This window comes from Pan troglodytes, chromosome 6 (assembly GCF_028858775.2).
Source record: "Pan troglodytes isolate AG18354 chromosome 6, NHGRI_mPanTro3-v2.0_pri, whole genome shotgun sequence".
NCBI classification, from domain to species: Eukaryota; Metazoa; Chordata; class Mammalia; order Primates; family Hominidae; genus Pan; species Pan troglodytes.
The window spans coordinates 106,489,543-106,508,854 of record NC_072404.2 but is presented as its reverse complement, the minus strand read 5'-3'; the positions used below and the strand labels follow the sequence as shown (position 1 = coordinate 106,508,854).

Below are 19,312 nucleotides of genomic sequence, written 5' to 3'. Positions count from 1 at the left end.
TATTACAAGTGTTTCTCCTAGTTTCCAGGAAATTTCCAAGAGTTCCCTAACCCACAGACTCCCTCCTCAGTTATCAAGGAAAGGATTTAATTTCCATGGGCTCTAACAGAACGTATGTTAGATCATGAAAGGGTTCTCCTTTGACTGACAATGTAAATCTAGTAGGCTATGCAGAGGATGTGAGAGATGTGGACAAGTTCCCAATGTTCTCAGCTTTAGTTTGTATATACTTTCCCAAAGAAAGAATATAATAAATACTAGTGAGGCTCCCAGACAGCCCTGAAAAACAAACAACCAAAAAAAAAAAAAACAAAACACAAAACCCTATATTTAAAGAAAATGGTGCAGTTAAATATTACACAATAGGAATCACATTTTATTTTATTTTATATTTTCAGTATAAATCTACCATTTTATATTATATTAAGGACTAGGTAACTGCTTATGGCTATTTCAAGCATTCAAACTAAGAAGATGAATTATCATTACTATCTTCCAAGTATTAAGCAGAGCAATAAATTGCTGGATATTAATCAAACAATAGTAAGTAGTAAGTGAACAAACATTATATTTAAATGCACCATATACATCTACTTCTTTAACTACAGACTAAGCTAAAGCAAAATAATTTCAGATTCCAGTTATGCCTTTAAAAGAGAAAAAAACTTCTGAATAACTTTTTAACTTTGCAAAACTTCACACTACCCATTACTATTTAAGAAAATAGTTTAAAAGTGTACTGTACATAGTTCAATCTTACATAAACTCTTGCCACCCCCTTAATTTAGGCTGTAAAGAATATTTTGATAGCATTTTGTTAAAAAAAAGTGGAACTAAAATAATCTGGCAGGTCTTACTTACTGAAAGTACCAAATCGGAATTCTTCACATGAAACAGAAATTTTCTTTTCAGATACATGCATCAAGATTTCTAGACATACCCTATTTAAAACAAATTTGATTTATGCAAATACAGGTTTACACAAAGAAACAAATTACAGGTTGATAATTCACTTTTCAAAAGGATTCACAAAAGAACTCTTTTAATTAGTAAGTTTGCCAATATACCTAAAAGTTATATTTCAAAAAAAATCAGTTTATAAAGAATTCTTCAGAAATATACTCAAGGGTATTAAATTAGTTATAGTTAGTTATAAGAGTATCAAGCTTCGGAAACTCCTATTAGTCTTTGTCCTAACAGCTCGACAAATATTGCAGGTGAAACCAAATACATTAACTGAAAATGGCATAGAAATGCATATTTAAGATAGTCTCTGACAAATACATTTATATCTATCCTAATCATCATGAACCTACCAAATTCTTCTTTAAAAATATATACAGAGACTAGCCCGGGCATGGTGGCTCACACCTGTAATCCCAGCACTTTGGGAGGCCGAGGCGGGCGGATCACGAGGTCAGGAGATCGAGACCATCCTGGCTAACACGGTGAAACCCCGTCTCTACTAAAAATACAAAAAATTAGCCAGGCGTGGTGGCGGGCGCCTGTAGTCCCAGCTACTCAGGAGGCTGAGGCAGAAGAATGGTGTGAACCTGGGAGGCGGAGCTTGCAGTGAGCCGAGATTGAGCCACTGCACTCCAGCCTGGGTGACAGAGTGAGACTCTGTCTCCCAAAAAAAAAAAAAAAAAATATATATATATATATACACACACACACACACACACACGCACATACATCACACACACACACACACACAGACACACACACACACACACACACATATGGGGACTAGCAAATAATGCAGTCAATAATGACTAAAGGTGACCCCAAGAAACCAATGGGCTAAGATCTACTTTCCCTTCTTTGTATAGGCCAGAAGTACAAAAAGAAAAATCCAGAGATCCCCATTAGTGTTGCAGGTTTTTAAGAAGTCCTCTTGCAGGTCAGAGACAACGTCTAAGAAAGGAATTTAAATTTGATGATCTGGAAATGAAGCATTTTGGAGCAGCTAAGAGAGGCAGGAAGAAGGATCCTAATGTCCACAAACTATCACTGCCAGCTAGCTTCTTGTTCTGTTTAGAGTTGTATCCTAAGAACAAATCCACAAACACTGGCATCTTAACTGAAGACCAAAATGTTAGGTATGATGTAGAGTACCCTTACTGATAACAAAAAGCAGCCTTACAATAATAAGGGGGTAAAGCTCAATGAGAAATATGACAAGGATGTAGCCACTTCAGGAAAATTTGACAGTGCAAAGGAGAAAGCTAAAGTTCCTGGGGAAAAAAAAAAAAAAAAAGAGGAGTAGGATGAACAGGATGACAGACAGGAGAAAGAGACGGTTAAGGAAGGGGGTATGAAGAAGAAGTAAAACTGAGCATCTCTTTCCATGTAAAATCCAGAGTAGGGAAAACATCATAATACACCTCTCTGAGAATGTCTCTGCCCTTACTAGATTTAATTACAAAATTAGAATATGATCACGTCAGTTTCTCTAAAAGTGTTCTGAAAATCTTAAGTATGTGCATTAAACAGTCAGGGGTGTTATGAGCACCCAGAAACTGTATCAAACTTGCAAAAATGTCCAAACATTTTAAAGTAAGAACATCTTCTCAGCTGGGTGAGGTGGCTCACACCTGTAACCCCAGCACTTTGAGAGGCCAAGGCAGACGGGTCATGTGAGGTCAGGAGTTCAAGACCAGCCTGGCCAACATACTGAAACCTCATATCTACTAAAAATACAAAAATTAGCCAAGCATGTTGGCAGGCACTTGTAATACCAGCTACTTGGGGGGCTGAGGCAGGAGAATCACATGAACCTGGGAGGTGGAGGTTGCAGTGAGCCAAGATCATGCCACTGCACTCCAGCCTGGGAGACACAGCAAGACTCTGTCTCAAAAACGAAAGTTCTTTTCACTCTGTGCATCTTTCTCTTAGCCTTATAAAAGCATTTAATGATAGTCACAGCATTTTTCTTTTAAAGTGGTGTTCATTCTGGTTATTCACCAGTAATCCAGAGTTATCAGTTATATATATCTATAGCTTATAAAATAAATAAATCACAAACTCTTGAGGCCCATGATTGGAAGTGTGAGGCAATAAACATGTTACTTTTGGGAGGGGCCACATTCAAGGCATGTGGTTTGAAGCCAGATTCACTGAGGCTGCAGGTGGCAGCCATCTCACCCAGGTAGCTGCTGTAGCTGTTTTTGCAGTTACGTGTTTGCTGTATCATCTGCTGCCATTCTGAGCTTTGGAAAGGGGGGAGGGAGTCAACTGCATGAAAAGTGTATGGATTGGTTTTTAAGTGGGATAGTTCTTAAACAAACTATAGACCTCTTCGTCAGTAAAGAGTTATTGCACCAAAGTCCAGAAACCGTTCCTACTTAACCTATGACATGTACAATAATATTCCGGTTTTGGCCTTGGGTTTTTGTTTGTGTGTTTATAACAATGAAATGTCTTTTAAAGGAAAATAAACCATACTATAATTTTTAAATCTATTCGAATAAAGCACAAATATTTTAGTGTTTTAGAGCTCTGAAAGCAAAGTGCAATTTACTTTAGAAATGCTTTGAGTTACACTGATTTAGGAGTAAAGAAGAGCAAAAACTTGTAAATGAGGCAAATACCATTCTCCCTCCTCTAGGGTTAAGCTAATTAAATTTACACACAAAGAGAAGAATCTGAAATTTTTCAGGCCTAGGAAAAATAAGTAAGAAGTAGTTTAATCCATTAACATGTGTAATAGTAACAATGATACCTCAACAGAAAGAAGGTGGTAAACCTAAAAATAAAGGATTGAGGGCAAACTTACAATATGCATTCAGTACTGTTCAGGAAAAAAGGGCAATGAAGCTGTAGGACCCACAAAAATAATCACTAAAGGGATGTTTTCTACTGCAGACACAGTGAGGTCTGATGAAAAAAGCTCTCACGCCTACCCACTCCCTGTCATTTTAATTCCATGTTTACCAGGCAACCTTCTAAACACTAATTCAGTTTCCCAGAAAGCTTAATAGAGGTCCACAATCCCCTGAAGTCAAAGAAGTTCTTAAAAACAAAAGCTCTTTCAGAACTTATCTGGCAGCAAATCCTGACATAAATGTACATAAAGTCTTTATTTACTCCACTTACTGTGAATATTCAAATTTTTTTCTGCAGACATACTAATGTATTTGATTACAGTACCACCCTAGATCCCACTCGGTGTTTCTTAAAATTCACTAAATACTACTTCTTCACTTTCTAAAATCTAAAAAAAATACATGATTCTGAGACATATCTGAAAAGGTTTCCCCTGGAAGTAAATATAAATATTCTAACTCCTGGAAATGAGAGCCCTCTTCACAAGCCCCCACTCCCCTAGCAGCAGAAAAAATAAATCAGTATTCTTATTTATATTTCAATGTTATACAAATTTAAGTAATGTGAGTCTGCTGCCAAAAATCTGATCATTTCTGGTTATGTTGGTAAAGTCCAACTCCAGACTATAAGATCAATTACCAGACCCTATATGATCACAATCAAGGTGGCACATAGCTACCTAGAATATCTTTCTGAAGCCTACTGGTTTCTAAGCCAAGCGGAGCCTATTTACCTGTCTTCCACCCTCCCTGATTGATGTGTCAGAAGAAGACAAATCAACAGTTAACCTATATCCCCTCCCAATCCTACCTCACTGACAGCCTTCATTCACCTTCTATAAAACATAGGGGAAAAAGGTAAAAAATTAAAATGGAATACAGTTACTACATGGTAACTTAATTTTTATCAAATTTAGTGGAAAATCATTGAATATTTAAGTATGATCTCTAAGAAATTAAACATAAGATTATTCACATTGCTTAACAAGACATAATACTAGACCAGATAGATGACACTGATGTGATGATAGGTACCAAATAGATAACCATGATGATTTTCTGATCTCAGTTTAGAGCCCTAAAGACTCCAAATATTTTTTCTAACGGTTACATAAAAAAGAAATATTTAGATACATTTTGAATCTACACGTTTAGATTTTCATTTACTTCATTTACAAAACTCAACAAGAAATCATACAAAATATATAGATGACATTAACATTTATTAAACATGAAAAAGTCTGAGTTGAACCTACAAAATTTTAAAGGCAAAATTAGGAAATGTATATATAAGGCGCTAGTAACTGACTCACTGAGCATGTCTGCCTCAAGTCCTTTGTGAAAAAGACTGGTAAAAATATTAACTACATCCAGTGCATTTTAAAAATTATCCTTAATAACTTTCTTATAATTACTAAAGTAACACCTGATTTTTGCAGATAATCAAGAAAATCTGAGGTACACAGAAGAAAATTACAATCATTCTTAATCTTATCATCCAAAGATAAAGTTTATATGTAATTATGTTACAGTTTTTCCATGTTATTAGTTCTTCTGAAACACCATTTCTAATAACTGCATACTAACCCATCCATCATGTGGCTATAATTTCATTATTCTATCATTGGATATCTACAGTAATTTAAAATTCTCACTTTACTATAGATATGCAACACAGCAATTAACATCTTTGTACGTAAATCACAGAATGACCTATTAGAGTCTCTTTTGCCCATTTCTTTTAGTAAAGCTTTAAGTTTTTTCCTATTGAGCTAAATAAGTTCTTTTCATATTAATGTGACCAATCACATATTAATCCCAAACATTCTATTTGTCTTTATAATTTAACCAAGCCATTTGATTCAATAGTTTAACTCACCTCATAATATAATCACATCTTAAGAGGTAAAAAGGAACTTTTGGTCCATCCCTAATTCAGGGGTAAAATATATTTTCCCTCTTGAGACAACTAAGGCCCAAAGAAACCTTTCAAAAAATCACACAGAAAACAAATATGTGCCTGATTATTTAAAAAGTTTAACAGTTACAGCCCAGCAATTTCCATTCTCATCTCATTACTGAAAACAATCTTTCAAATAGAAATATCAGGCAATTAGCACTTCAGGCTAATAAACATAAAAACAAATTATTACTTAAATAATATTTAGATACTGATTTACAAGATATTGTGCTAGAAGTGTAGAAGATAAAAAGATGATTAAGAAGATATCTTTTCCCTCAGGAAAAATATAAAAACTGAAGAATCAAATAGACAAATTGTAAAAAGCAAACAAGCAAGATTCAAAGGAAAAAATCTGTAATCATCTTACAGCACAAAAGTTTAATAGTTTTTTGGAAACACTAATTTTAAATCTTGACTAGACCTTCATAAACTAAGAACACAACATTTTTGTCCTATCTAGCTATATGATACTGATAGCAGCAGGAGACAGACAAATTCCTAGGCAGACAAGGGCAGGTCCAATGAAACTGACTTTCAAGCCAAAAACAGCCTGGAGCCTGAAAACCGAGCTGCCAGTTCCTGGCAAAGTCCATGACCAGATAGAGAACTTCCTCCCTGCCTTTTCAGCCAATCAAATGGTGTTTTTTCCAGGCCTGCCCATGGACCAATCAGCATACACTCCTCCATTCTGAGCCCATAAAAACCCCTGGACTCAGCCACAGGTGGAGACTATCCCCCTTCAGGTAGGGAATACTATCCACTTCAGGTCCCCTCTTGTGTGGAGACTGGAATAAAACTCTTCTCCACCTTACTCACTATGTGGTTGTCCCCATAACCCTATTCTTCTTGGATGCGGGACAAGAACCTGGGACCTGCCAAATGGTTGTAGCCCTCCCACCCTCTGCCATCACAGGGCTGCGGCCACACGTGACAGGAAGCATTGGAGGGGCGGGGCCAGCCCAAGAGCCACAGGCCAGAGCAGGGCAGTAGGAATGAACAAGCTATAACATGAACAAGCTGATCAGCTCACCCAGCTGCAGGCAGTGACACACTCCCACCAGCTGGACTACAAAAGAAGAGCTAGGACCCTTCTGGGGGACCAGACCCCAGGACTTCCCGAGCCAGAGCTGTAACATGCCCCAGTTTGCTAGGCTGCAGACAGCAGAAATAAGCTGTCTTGTTTACTCATTGTCAGTGTTTTTGTGATGGTTTATTGAATGGTGATTTGTCACACATATATGTTTTCTACATCAAGGTTGTTTTTTTTTTTTTTTTTTTTTTGAGATCACTCCGTCACCGAGGCTGGAGTGCAGTGGCACTGTGTGGGCTCACTGCAACCACCTTCTCCAGGATTCAAGCAATTCTCCTGCCTTAGCCTCCTGAGTAGCTGGGATTACAGGCATCCACCACCACATCCAGGTAGTTTTTATATTTTTAATAGAGACGAGATTTCACGTGCTGTAATGCCCCCTTTGGGGCTCCACAGTTCCTGGCATCTCCAAGTTTTCGGGCTCCACTGCCTTCTCCTCATCCTGATGCTGGCACCCAAGGTGGAAGCTGCTGTGGTATGCCTGGTCCAGCCACGGCCTCGCACGAAGCCAGTGCCTGAAGCTGCCCATCCCACCGCAGACCCACCACAGCAGCCGGCACACCTGGCTGTGCACCATGGCTGGATCCCACACTCGCTTGCTCACATATCCTTTGCTGCTCTGTGCCTGGCTCGCCCTCAGCAGACATGGGATCCAGGCTGGTAGCATAAGCTGAGCGCAGCCTGCCAGCCTGGGTGGGCAGAGCATAGAGACTAGTGGCCAGCTCAGAACTAAGTGAGGCCTGGGCAGGGGTGCTGCTGGCCAGAGATTTCCGGCTGGCAAAGCGGCACTGAAAAAATCCTGCATCAGTATCAAACAAGTCATTTTACTTCTATAGGCCTTAGTTTCTTCATCTTTAACATGAAAGGATTTCCAAGTAAAGATGGCAGACTGGGGATATCACGAGAGCTTATTTTTTTATCTCCTCTCCCTTCCAAAGCCAGACTAAACTAGCAGTAAAGCAATTTTTAAAAGGAATAATCCATAATGACTAGAGAACAAGAATGGAGCCATTAGCGGCCAAGCAATTTCAACAGATTTTCTGAAGATGGAAAGCAGAACAGTGTAAATAATGAAGCAAAGCAGACACAGGAGGCCACAGTTCCGAATACAAACAGAGAATACACCTAAAGAGACAGCCAAGCTGCCAAAACCAAGTGAACTCAAACACCAGGTAGGTAGGAAATCAGGAGCAGGAAGCAAATACAGGCAAGATTAACCTAAAAGTAATTTCCCAATCAACAAGCCTATCTATATGTATAGTTCTTGGTTAGTTTCTTATTGTTTTATTCATAAATATGGACAGATAACCAAAATTCTCAAGACATTTGGAACATGAAAGAGACCAAAATAAAACAAAAAATGTCCCCTTTGAAGAGATAAACAGGAAAGAGTACACTGCTTTTTATTATAAGCCCTTCTACACTAATTAATTATTCTAAGCCATATGTATCTACTACTTCAACTTAAGAAAAAAGTTAGGCCGGGCGCGGTGGCTCACGCCTGTAATCCCAGCACTTTGGGAGGCCGAGGCGGGCGGATCACGAGGTCAGCAGATCGAGACCATCCTGGCTAACACGGTGAAACCCCGTCTCTACTAAAAATACAAAAAATTAGCCGGGCGTGGTAGCGGGCGCCTGTAGTCCCAGCTACTCGGGAGGCTGAGGCAGGAGAATGGCGTGAACCCAGGAGGCGGAGCTTGCAGTGAGCCGAGATCGCGCCACTGCACTCCAGCCTGGGCGACAGAGCGAGACTCCGTCTCAAAAAAAAAAAAAAAAAAAAAAAGAAAAAAGTTAATCTCTGCTACTAAGGAGGCTGAGGCAGGAGGATCACTTGAGCCTAGGAGTTCGAGAGCAGACTGGGCAACAGAGCAAGATCCTATCTCAAAGGGAAAAAAAAGTGCACCAACTGAAAAACAGGGGCTTAACAAAACAATCAGAAGCTCTCTTTCAGTTAATTCTACTCCCTATGTAAAACTTCAGTTGTATACAGTGTTCTTATTAAGCAACCATAAACTACATTTATTTAATAAAATAGTAAGAATAAGGAAAATTAATATCATCCACATATTCTTTCCCATATTTTTCATGAATTTTAATTTCTTTTTATTTTCCTTTCATGCATATATAATTTTTATCACCTTAAATTTTGTACAAAAACTTCAAATTTTAAGATTGCACATTACCTATACACATACCTCTACACACACAATGTTTCAGAACTATGACCACTAGCATATTAACATTATCATGCTATTACCATTATTTTAAATCTGAAAATTTTGAATCATTTAAATAAAAGAAACATACACCTGTATTCTAGTAACATACCATAAAGTCAATAATATATGCAATATTGATCAAACTATAATTTTTACTTTGTTACTTTATCATGAGTATTGTTATAACACATTTTATAACACCAATAAAAATTAAATATTCCTAAGTAGTAATATCTTAAAAGCTTCACTAATAATGCAAGTGTTTCAGACATGAAAAAGTAGAAAACATTCTATGTTGCAAGGATAAACTGTTTTGTATCTTCTCTTGTACCCCTTTTTAAACCATTAGTTAAGGACCACAGTATGGTTAAAATGTTTTAAAAGTTAAAACTTGACTTTGGGAGGCCGAGGCAAGTGGATCACTTGACGTCAGGAGTTTGAGACCAGCCTGGCCAACATGGTGAAACCCCATCTCTACTAAAAATATAAAAACTAGCCAGATGTGGTGGTGGACGCCTGTAATCCCAGCTACTTGGGAGGCTGAGGCAGGAGAACTGCTTGAACCCAGGAGAAGGAGGTTGCAGTGAGCCGACGCAGTGCCACTGCACTCCAGCCTCAGTGACAGAGGGAGACTCAGTCAAAACAAAAAACAAAAAACAAAAAAAATTTGATGTAGAAAACATATATGTGTGACAAATCACCATTCAATAAACCATCACAAAAACACCGACAATGAGTAAAATGCAGAATTAACAATTTGACTGAGACCCAACTGACCCACTCATACTTGGGAAATGTATCCCTGACACATACAATCCATTCACTAAACAGAGAAGCAATTCATTCCTTTTCTCCTGCAAGCTAAAACTATAAATCAAGATGTTCAAGAGCAACAAAATGAGGTCCACAAATTAGGTAAGAGAAGCATACATTTATAAAAACTAGCCAAATACCCATCCAATCCTAATTATACTAAGGAAACTCTAAATATAGGTGACATGCCACTTAATAATACATGTGTATATATGATACATACATACAAATGATGATCCACTTCAAAATCATATATAAGACATCCCATGAGAGTTACAAAGGGATGGCTACCTGAAGTCTGAAGCATTTCCTCCTCTCGAACAAATGCAACAAAATAAAATGGGAAAGAAAATGTTATAATAACTAAATTATCACACAAGTATAAAGAATTGAACATAATCAAGAAGAGCAGTTACAGTCAGTCCATGATACCGGGATCATTGCCTTTACTTGAAGAGAAGAAAAAGAAAATGGATTCTCTTGGATCTGGCAAGATAGCCAAATAGGAACAGCTCTGGTTGGCAGCTCCAAGCAAGACCAATACATTTCTCCATTTGATTTCTCCAATGATTTCTCCATTTCCAACTAAGGTACCCTGTTCATCTCACTGGGACTGGTTAGGCAGTGGGTGCAGCCCATGGAGGGCGAGCAGAAGCAGCATGGGGTGCTGCCTCACCCAGGAAGCGCAAGGAGTTGGGGGGAGGTGAGGGGCTCCCTTTCCCAGCCAAGGGAAGCCATGAGGGACTGTGCTATCCGGCCCAGATACTATGCTTTTCCCATGATTTTTGTAATCCGAAGACCAGGAGATTCCCTTGTGTGTCTACACCACCAAGGCCCTGAGTTTCAAGCTCAAAGCTGGGCAGCTATTCGGGCAGACACCGAGCTAGCTGCAGGGTTTTTTTTTTTTTTTTTTTTCGGTACTCCAGTGGTGCCTGGAACCCAGGCAAGACAGAACCGTTCACTCGCCTGGAAAGGGGGCTGAAGCCAGGGAACCAAGTGGTCTCGCTCAGCAGGTCCCACTCCCATGAAGGCCAGCAAGCTAAGAACCACTGGCTTGAATTTCTCGCTGCCAGCACAAGTCTGAAGTCGACCAGGGATGACACAGCTTGGTGGGGGGAGGGGCATCTGCCATTACTGAGGCTTGAGTAGCCTGTTTTCCTCTGACAGTACTAAGGACTGCGAGGAACTCAACGTAACGCAGCAAAGCAGCTGTGGCCAGACTGCCTCTCTAGATTCCTCCTCACTGGGCAGGGCATCTCTGAAACAAAGGCAGCAGCCCCAATCAGGGGCTTACAGATAAAACTCCCATCTCCCTGGGCCACAGCACCTGGGGGAAGGGGCAGCTGTGGGCACAGCTTCAGCAGACTTAAATGTTCCTGCCTGACGGCTCTGAAGAGAGCAGCGGATGCTGACAAGGAGGGCTTTCGCAGGACGGTGCTTGAGCTCCACTAAGGGACAGACTGCTTCCTCAACTGGGTCTTTGACCCCCATGCCTCCTGACTGGAAGAGACCTCACAACAGGGGTTGACAGACACCTCATACAGGAGAGCTCTGGCAGGCATCAGGCTGGTGCCCCTCTGGGACGAAGCTTCCAGAGGAAAGAGCAGGCAGCAATCTTTGCTGTTCTGCAGCCTCTGCTGGTGATACCCAGGCAAATAGGGTCTGGAGTAGACCTCCAGCAAACTGCAGCAGATCTGCAGAAAAGGGGCCTATTAGAAGAAAAACAAACAGAAAGCAGCAACATGAACATCAACAAAAAAGACCCTCATACAAAACCCCATCCAAAGTAAATCCATGAAGATGAGGAAACACCAGCACAAAAATGCTGCAAATTCCAAAAACCAGAATGCTTCTTCTCGTCCAAATGATTGCAACTCCTCTCCAGCAAGGACACAAAACTGGATGGAGAATGAGTTTGATGAATTGACAGAAGCAGGCTTCAGAAGGTAGGCAATAACAAACTCCTCTGAGCTACGGAGGCATGTTCTAACCCAATGCAAGGAAGCTAAGAACTCTGACAAAAGGTTACAGGAACTGCTAACACAATAACCAGTTTAGAGAAGAACATAAATGACCTGATGGAGATGAAAAACACAGCATGAAAACTTCATGAAGCATACACAAGTATCAAGAGCCAAATCAACAAAGAGGAAGAAAGGATATCAGAGATTGAAGATCAACTTACTGAAATAAGGCATGGAGACAATATTAGAGAAAAAAGAATGAAAAAGAACGAACAAAGACTCCAAGAAATATGGGACTATGTGAAAAGACCAAGCCTACGATTGATTGAGGTTCCTGAAAGTGGTTTCTTTGAAACCAATGAGAACAAAGAGACAATGTACCAGAATCTCTGGGACACAGCTAAAGCAGTGTTTAGAGGGAAATTTATAGCACTAAATGCCCACATCAGAAAGTGAGAAACGCCTAAAATTGACACCCTACCATCACAATTAAAAGAACTAGGGAAACAAGAGCAAACAAATTCAAAAACTAGCAGAAGACAAGAAATAACTAAGATCAGACCAGAACTGAAGGAGAGACATGAAAAACCCTTCAAAAAAATCCATGAATCGGAGACGTTTTTTTGAAAAGATTAACAAAATAGACCGCTGGCCAGACTAATAAAGAAGAAAAGAGAGAAGAATCAAACAGACACAATAAAAATGATAAAGCATTCCCTTTGAAAACCAGCACTAGACAATGATGACCTCCCTCACCACTCCTATTCAACGTAGTATTGGAAGTTCTGGCCAAAGCAATCAGGCAAGAGAAAAAAATAAAACTTATTCAAATAAGAAGAGAGGAAGTCAAACTGTTTGCAGATGACCTGATTGTGTATTTAGAAAACCCCATCGTCTCAGCCCAAAAACTCCTTAAGCTGATAAACAACTTCAGCAAAGTCTCAGGATATGAAATCAATGTGCAAAAATCACATGCATTCCTATACACCAATAATAGACAGAGAGCCAAATCATGAGTGAACTCCCATTCACAATTGCTACAAAGAAAATAAAATACCTAGAAATACAACTTACAAGAGACACAAAGGACCTCTTCAAGGAGAACTACAAACCACTGCTCAAAGAAGTAAGAGAGGACACAAACAAATGGAAAAACCTTCCATGCTAATGGATGGGAAGAATTAATATTGCTAAAATGGCCATACTGCTCAAAGTAATTTATACATTCAATGCTATTCCTATCAAGCTACCATTGACTTTCTTCACAGAACTAGAAAAAAAATTACTTTAAATTTCATATGGAACCAAAAAAGAGCCCGCATAGCCAAGACAATCCTAAGCAAAAAGAACAAGGCTCAAGGCATCACTCTACCTGACTTCAAACTATTACTACAAGGTTACAGTTACCACAAGAGCATGATACTGGCACCAAAACAGACATATAGATGAATGGAACAAAACAGAGGCCTCAGAAATAACACCACACATCTGCAACCATCTCATCTTTGACAAACCTGACAAAAACAAGCAATGGGGAAAGGATTCCCTATTTAATAAATGGTGCTGGGAAAACTGGCTAGCCATATGCAAAAAACAGAAACTGGACCCCTTCCTTACACTTTACAACCAACTCAAGATGGATTAAAGACTTAATCGTAAAACCTAAAACCATAAAAACCCTAGAAGAAAACCTAGACAATACCATCCAGGACATAGGCATGGGCAAAGACTTCATGACTAAAACACCAACAGCAATGGCAACGAAAGCCAAAATTGACAAATGAGATCTAATTAAATTAAAGAGCTTCTGCTCAGCAAAAGAAACTACCATCAGAGTGAACAGGCAACCTACAGAATGGGAGAAAATTTTTGCAATCTATCCATCTGACAAAGGGCTACTATCCAGAATCTACAAGGAACTTAAACAAATTTACAAGAAAAAAAAAAAAACCCATCCAAAAGTGGGCGAAGGATATGAACACACCCTTCTCAAAAAAAAAAAAAAGACATTTATGCAGTAAACAAACATGAAGAAAAGCTCATCATCACTGGTCATTAGAGAAATGTAAATCAAAACCACAATGAGATACCATCTCACGCCAGTTAGAATGGCAATCATTAAAACGTCAGGAAACTACAGATGCTGGAGAGGATGTGGAGAAATAGGAACACTTTTACACTGTTGGTGGGAGTGTAAATTACTTCAACCATTGTGGAAGACAGTGTGGCAATTCCTCAAGGATCTGGAACCAGAAATACCATTTGACCCAGCAATCCCACTACTGGGTATATACCCAAAGGATTATAAATCATTCTACTATAAACACACATGCACATGTATGTTTACTGCAGCACTATTTACAATAGCAAAGACTTGGAACCAACCCAAATATCCATCAATGATAGGGTGGATACAGAAAATGTGGAACATATACATCATGGAATACTATGCAGCCATAAAAAAGAATGAGTTTATGTCCTTTGCTGGGACATGAATGAAGTTGGAAACCATCATCCTCAGCAAACTAATACAGGAACAGAAAACCAAAAACCTCATGTTCTCACTCCTAAGTGGGAATTGAACAATGAGAACTCATGGACACAGGGAGGGGAACATCACATACCTGGGCCTTTAAGGGGGTGGGGGGAAAGAGGAGGTAGAGCATTAGGACAAATACCAAATGCATGCAGGGCTTAAAACCTACATGATGGGTTGATAGCTATAGCAACCACCATGGTACATGTATACCTATGTAACAAACCTGCATGTTCAGCACATGTATCCCAGAACTTAAAATAAAATTTTAAAAAGTAAAAAAGTACTTACATTGCAGCAGTAGCTAGGAACAACTACATACAGATGGAAAAAAAAAAAGAAAAGAAAAATTCCAGCACTATACAACTACTTTCATTCTCTTAACTCCTAAATGTTAATGTTCTATCTTTGACCAACTTATACCCAAAAGGGGCACTTCCACCCACATCTTTAGTCTACCAACTACAGGTAATAACTTCCAAATCTCTGTCTCCAGCCACAATCTGTCTCCTGAGTATCAGACCAACACATATCTCTCTGAACATCTTCACTTAACTGTCCATGAGAATTTTTAGCACAAAGCACACCAAACTGAACTCATTCCCAATCTGTTCCTCCTATATGACTATTCTGGTTACTGGTATCATGCTCCAAACCTGAGAGTTATCCATTCTGTTTTCTTCTCCTTCACTAATACTGTATTAGTCAACAAGTCAAGTTCCACTCTACTTTAAAAGAAAAAAAAAAAACCTCATAAATCTATATCCTCCATTTTCAAGGCCTCTGTCTTGGTTTAGGTATATACCTATTTGAGACTGGGATTACTACATCCATCTACTAACAGTTCTCCCTACTTTCAATCTGGCTTTTACTTCAATTATTCCTCTATATTGCTGCTAACATGATCTTTCTAGAATGTAATTTAAGTCATTTCCACCATTTACAAAGCCTTCAACGATTCAAAATAAAAACTTAAAACCCTTAGCAGAATATCCTGTCTCCTGCCACCTCTTTAGCTTTATTTCTTCCTCATCTTCTGCGTAAAACACTAAATTCCAAACACAACACTGCAGTTCCTGGAAAAAAGTCATACTGTTTCAGCCGGGCGCGGTGGCTCACGCCTGTAATCCCAGCATTTGGGAGGCCCAGGTGGGCGGATCATAATAAGGTCGGGAGGTCAATACCATCCTGGCTAACACAGTGAAACCCCATCTCTACTAAAAATACAAAAAATTAGCTGGTTGGGAGGCCGAGGCGGGCGGATCACAAGGTCAGGAGATCGAGACCATCCTGGCTAACACGGTGAAACCCCGTCTCTACTAAAAATACAAAAAATTAGCCGGGCGTGGTAGCGGGCGCCTGTAGTCCCAGCTACTCGGGAGGCTGAGGCAGGAGAATGGCGTGAACCCGGGAGGCGGAGCTTGCAGTGAGCCGAGATCGCGCCACTGCACTCCAGCCTGGGCGACTGAGCGAGACTCCGTCTCAAAAAAAAAAAAAAAATTAGCTGGGCGCTGTGGTGGGCGCCTGTAGTCCCAGCTACTCAGGAGGCTGAGGCAGGAGAATGGCATGAACCTGGGAGGCGGAGTTTGCAGGAAGCTGAGATCACACCACTGCACTCCAGCCTGGGCGATAGAGCGAAGACTCCATCTCAAAAAAAAAAAAAAAAAAAAAAAAAAACCCAAAAAACCTCATACTGTTTCTTACCTCGATGCCTCTGCATATGTTATTCCCTCTTTCTAGAAGGTTCTCTCTTTGATATGGTAAATTTGACCTACTCAAGACTTAACCATCTTGTGTAGCTTTCAACTTCCTCCATTACTCCTTGATCCCACAGCATTTAATAGACACTCTTTCATACTATATTACAATTGTCTATCCTTTTCTACTAAACTTTGAACACTGTGAAAGTAAAATACATTTATTATTCATTTTTGTGTCTTAAATGCCTAGCACATTGTCTGGAAATATAAGTGATCAAAACTATCTGAAAAATGTTTCTGCCTTTTTCTAGAAACAAAACAGTTAAAAAATATTCCCCAACAGACACAGAACAGGTACTTAAGAAAAACAACAGGAACTAGGCAAGAGACAACTCAGAAAAATACATGGGACAGAAAAAGAAAAATACGTGAAGTCTCTTCAGGTAGCTCCTGAGAGCACACTCTTCTGTGCTCTTTGTCTCATATTCTCTCACCAACATGTTTTATCTATTTAATCTTCAATGCTTATTCTGATTTCCTAGAAAATAAGTGGTAGGCACAGAGAGAAAAATAGAAAGCCTTAAACAACTATTCCTCAAAAATGAGCACAGTCAGAACTTTTAAAATGCCATAGTAAGACCCCTGATCTATGGAGTCTCAATTTCACTTCTAATAGTTACCTCCTAAGAGTTGAGATTACAATGCACATTTTACAAACCAGTTATCGTACATTCTCCCTTCATAGATTCCCAAAAACTCTTCCTGAACTTAAATTTTTTCTCTTATGGTGAGAAATTACATAAATTCACTATTTACTCTGTAAACATGCTTTTACATTTCTATACTTAAAATACTTTCCTTCCACGTTGCCCCACTTGGTCCCTGAACAAAAACTCTCCCCAGCTGAATTCTCTCTACTATTATATTGCCAGTTTTCCAGGATCACAAATGAAGAGAATTAGAGAACTCTCTTCCAAATATGGGGCCTCTAGTGTTCTTGATCCCTTTCTTTTCTCCAGTGGCAACTATACCCAAAGTTGCCCCTGATGTAAAACAAATTCAGAATCCATTCAAGTCCATAATTAAGTTTAGATGTGTGTGAGGGACTGGGATCGTGTAGACCAGACTCTACATATTAAGTTAGAAGTCCACAACAGTTACTCTTAGTTTGATGTAAACGTAACCATTAAGTTATATTCAAACAACAGGTGCCAAGTTTGTAATGAGCACTAACTGAAAAATAAAGGCATAAAAATCCATGTCATGTCTAGCAGTATCTAGTATAACATAATCATAAATTAGATATTTTGAAGAACATGTGTGGGGGAAAAAGACTTGGAAGTCTTAAGTATATTACTCTCTGGTGATAAAACTTCTCTAGCCAGGTTTTTCTCCCCTCCCATCATTAGCATCTTCTCTAGCCCTACTCTTTCAAAAAGACCAGTTCTTCAAGTATCTTTCCTGGTAGGATCCAACCTACCACGTCTAACTCCCAGGCTTAGATTAAGCTGCCTTGTAACTGTGATAATTATGTTATACAAAGAGATTACTATGTTTAAATTTATCTTTACCCAGCTGCCAATTCATTAATTCCAGTAGATCAACAATGGTCGGGGAAGACAGGAAAACTGTTCTCTACAGACGCGTGTCAACTAATAAATTCAGAAGGAATGAGGGAAACAAAAGAGCCACCATTGGAACACAATGGCAAAATCCATCAATGAATGCTAAGACTAGTAATCATCTGAAAGCCTGAGAGTACCTACCCCCAAATATGTATTAATTTCAAAAGAGAAAATAGTAAGTTTACAGGAGAGACACCACGTGGATTATTACTTTAACCAAGTGATCACAGTTATCATCACCAGTAAGAAGTCATGTTAGTATCATGTGCCCTCTGACATTAAGTGTTGAGACGAACACTTTGCCCATGTGGTATTCTCAGTAATGCATAACATCAATTTAACCATGAGAAAACATCAGACAAACTCAAACTGAGATACATTCCACAAAGTAACAGACTAGTACTTTTCAAAAAAGTATCAAGGTAATGAAAGATAGGAAGACGGAGCAACTGTCACAGAATGGAGATTAAGGAAAAAGAATGACTAAATGCATTGTAGAATCCCCATTGGATCCTGGAACAGAATAAGGACATTAGTGAAAGGGCTGGCAAATTGTAAATAAAGTCTGTAGTTAACAGTATTGTAGCAATGTTAATTTCTTGTTTTTGATCACTGTACCCTGATTATGTAAGATGCTAACACAGGGGGAAACAGGATGTAGGGAACTCTCTTTCTAACTCTTCTGTATGTCTAAAATTATTCCAAGTTTTAAAAAGCTCAATCCCAGTTACCAAGCCTACCAGGTCAAATAACACATTTTTTATTTATGCAGTTCTTTTTTATACCCTCTCTCTCTCCTACAACCTATTATCAATTTTTTCTGAGTTGCTACTCTTTCCTACTTTTTCCCAAAGAGGCTTCCATGTGCTTACATTTTAAGACTTCTTAAAATAACCTTATTTCCTCCCAACAGAGAGCTACTCTCCTTCCTGTACGGCCACAAAATGACCTACCATAAAAGATGTAAAATACTTTAATACAGTATCTTATAGCTTCATAACAATTAGCAATACACAAGTGCTTGTAAATACATTTACATACGTAAATTTTGAGATGCATAAACACTTATTATTTTATAGATGAGAAAATAAGACTAGAAAAATTATGTGATCTGACACTTAAAATGTCAGAGACTGAATCTGAATCCAGTTCTTCAGGCTCCAAAACCAAATTACCTTATTAAAATAAAGTGCTCTGTGTCTGAAAAGCTTCAACTTCCCTGCTTCAGGCAAGCGAATTACATCAAATACACCATGATTTTCAAGAAAGTTCTAAATTTCCCGATTGTTCTAAATGTCGCTCTTAAAAGCTTCAATAATTATACAAAAAAGAATTCTGGAAGTCAGTGCAAAGTTTGTGTTCACCCTAACCATTCTTTTGATTTTTTTTTAAAAAGCAGACTTCAGTCATCTCCCCTTCAACTTTTTAGGCCGAAGAATCGCTTACCTCTATTTTCATATCAGCTCCAACTCATGCTTTCAAATATCTGAGCTGTCATTCCAATCTCTAATTCCATTCATTTATTTATATTTGCAAATGAAAACTAGGGGCAATCCTGCAGGGCCCCGAGCCCCA

The 19,312-nt window shown here is 39.0% G+C and overlaps 1 protein-coding gene across 2 annotated transcripts in view; it reads right to left on the bottom strand.

Moving 5' to 3' along the window:
• SDHAF3 (succinate dehydrogenase complex assembly factor 3) overlaps positions 1-19,312 on the bottom strand; it is a 66,413-nt gene that overhangs the window by 44,436 nt on the left and 2,665 nt on the right. The gene's annotated exons all lie outside the window — the stretch shown is intronic.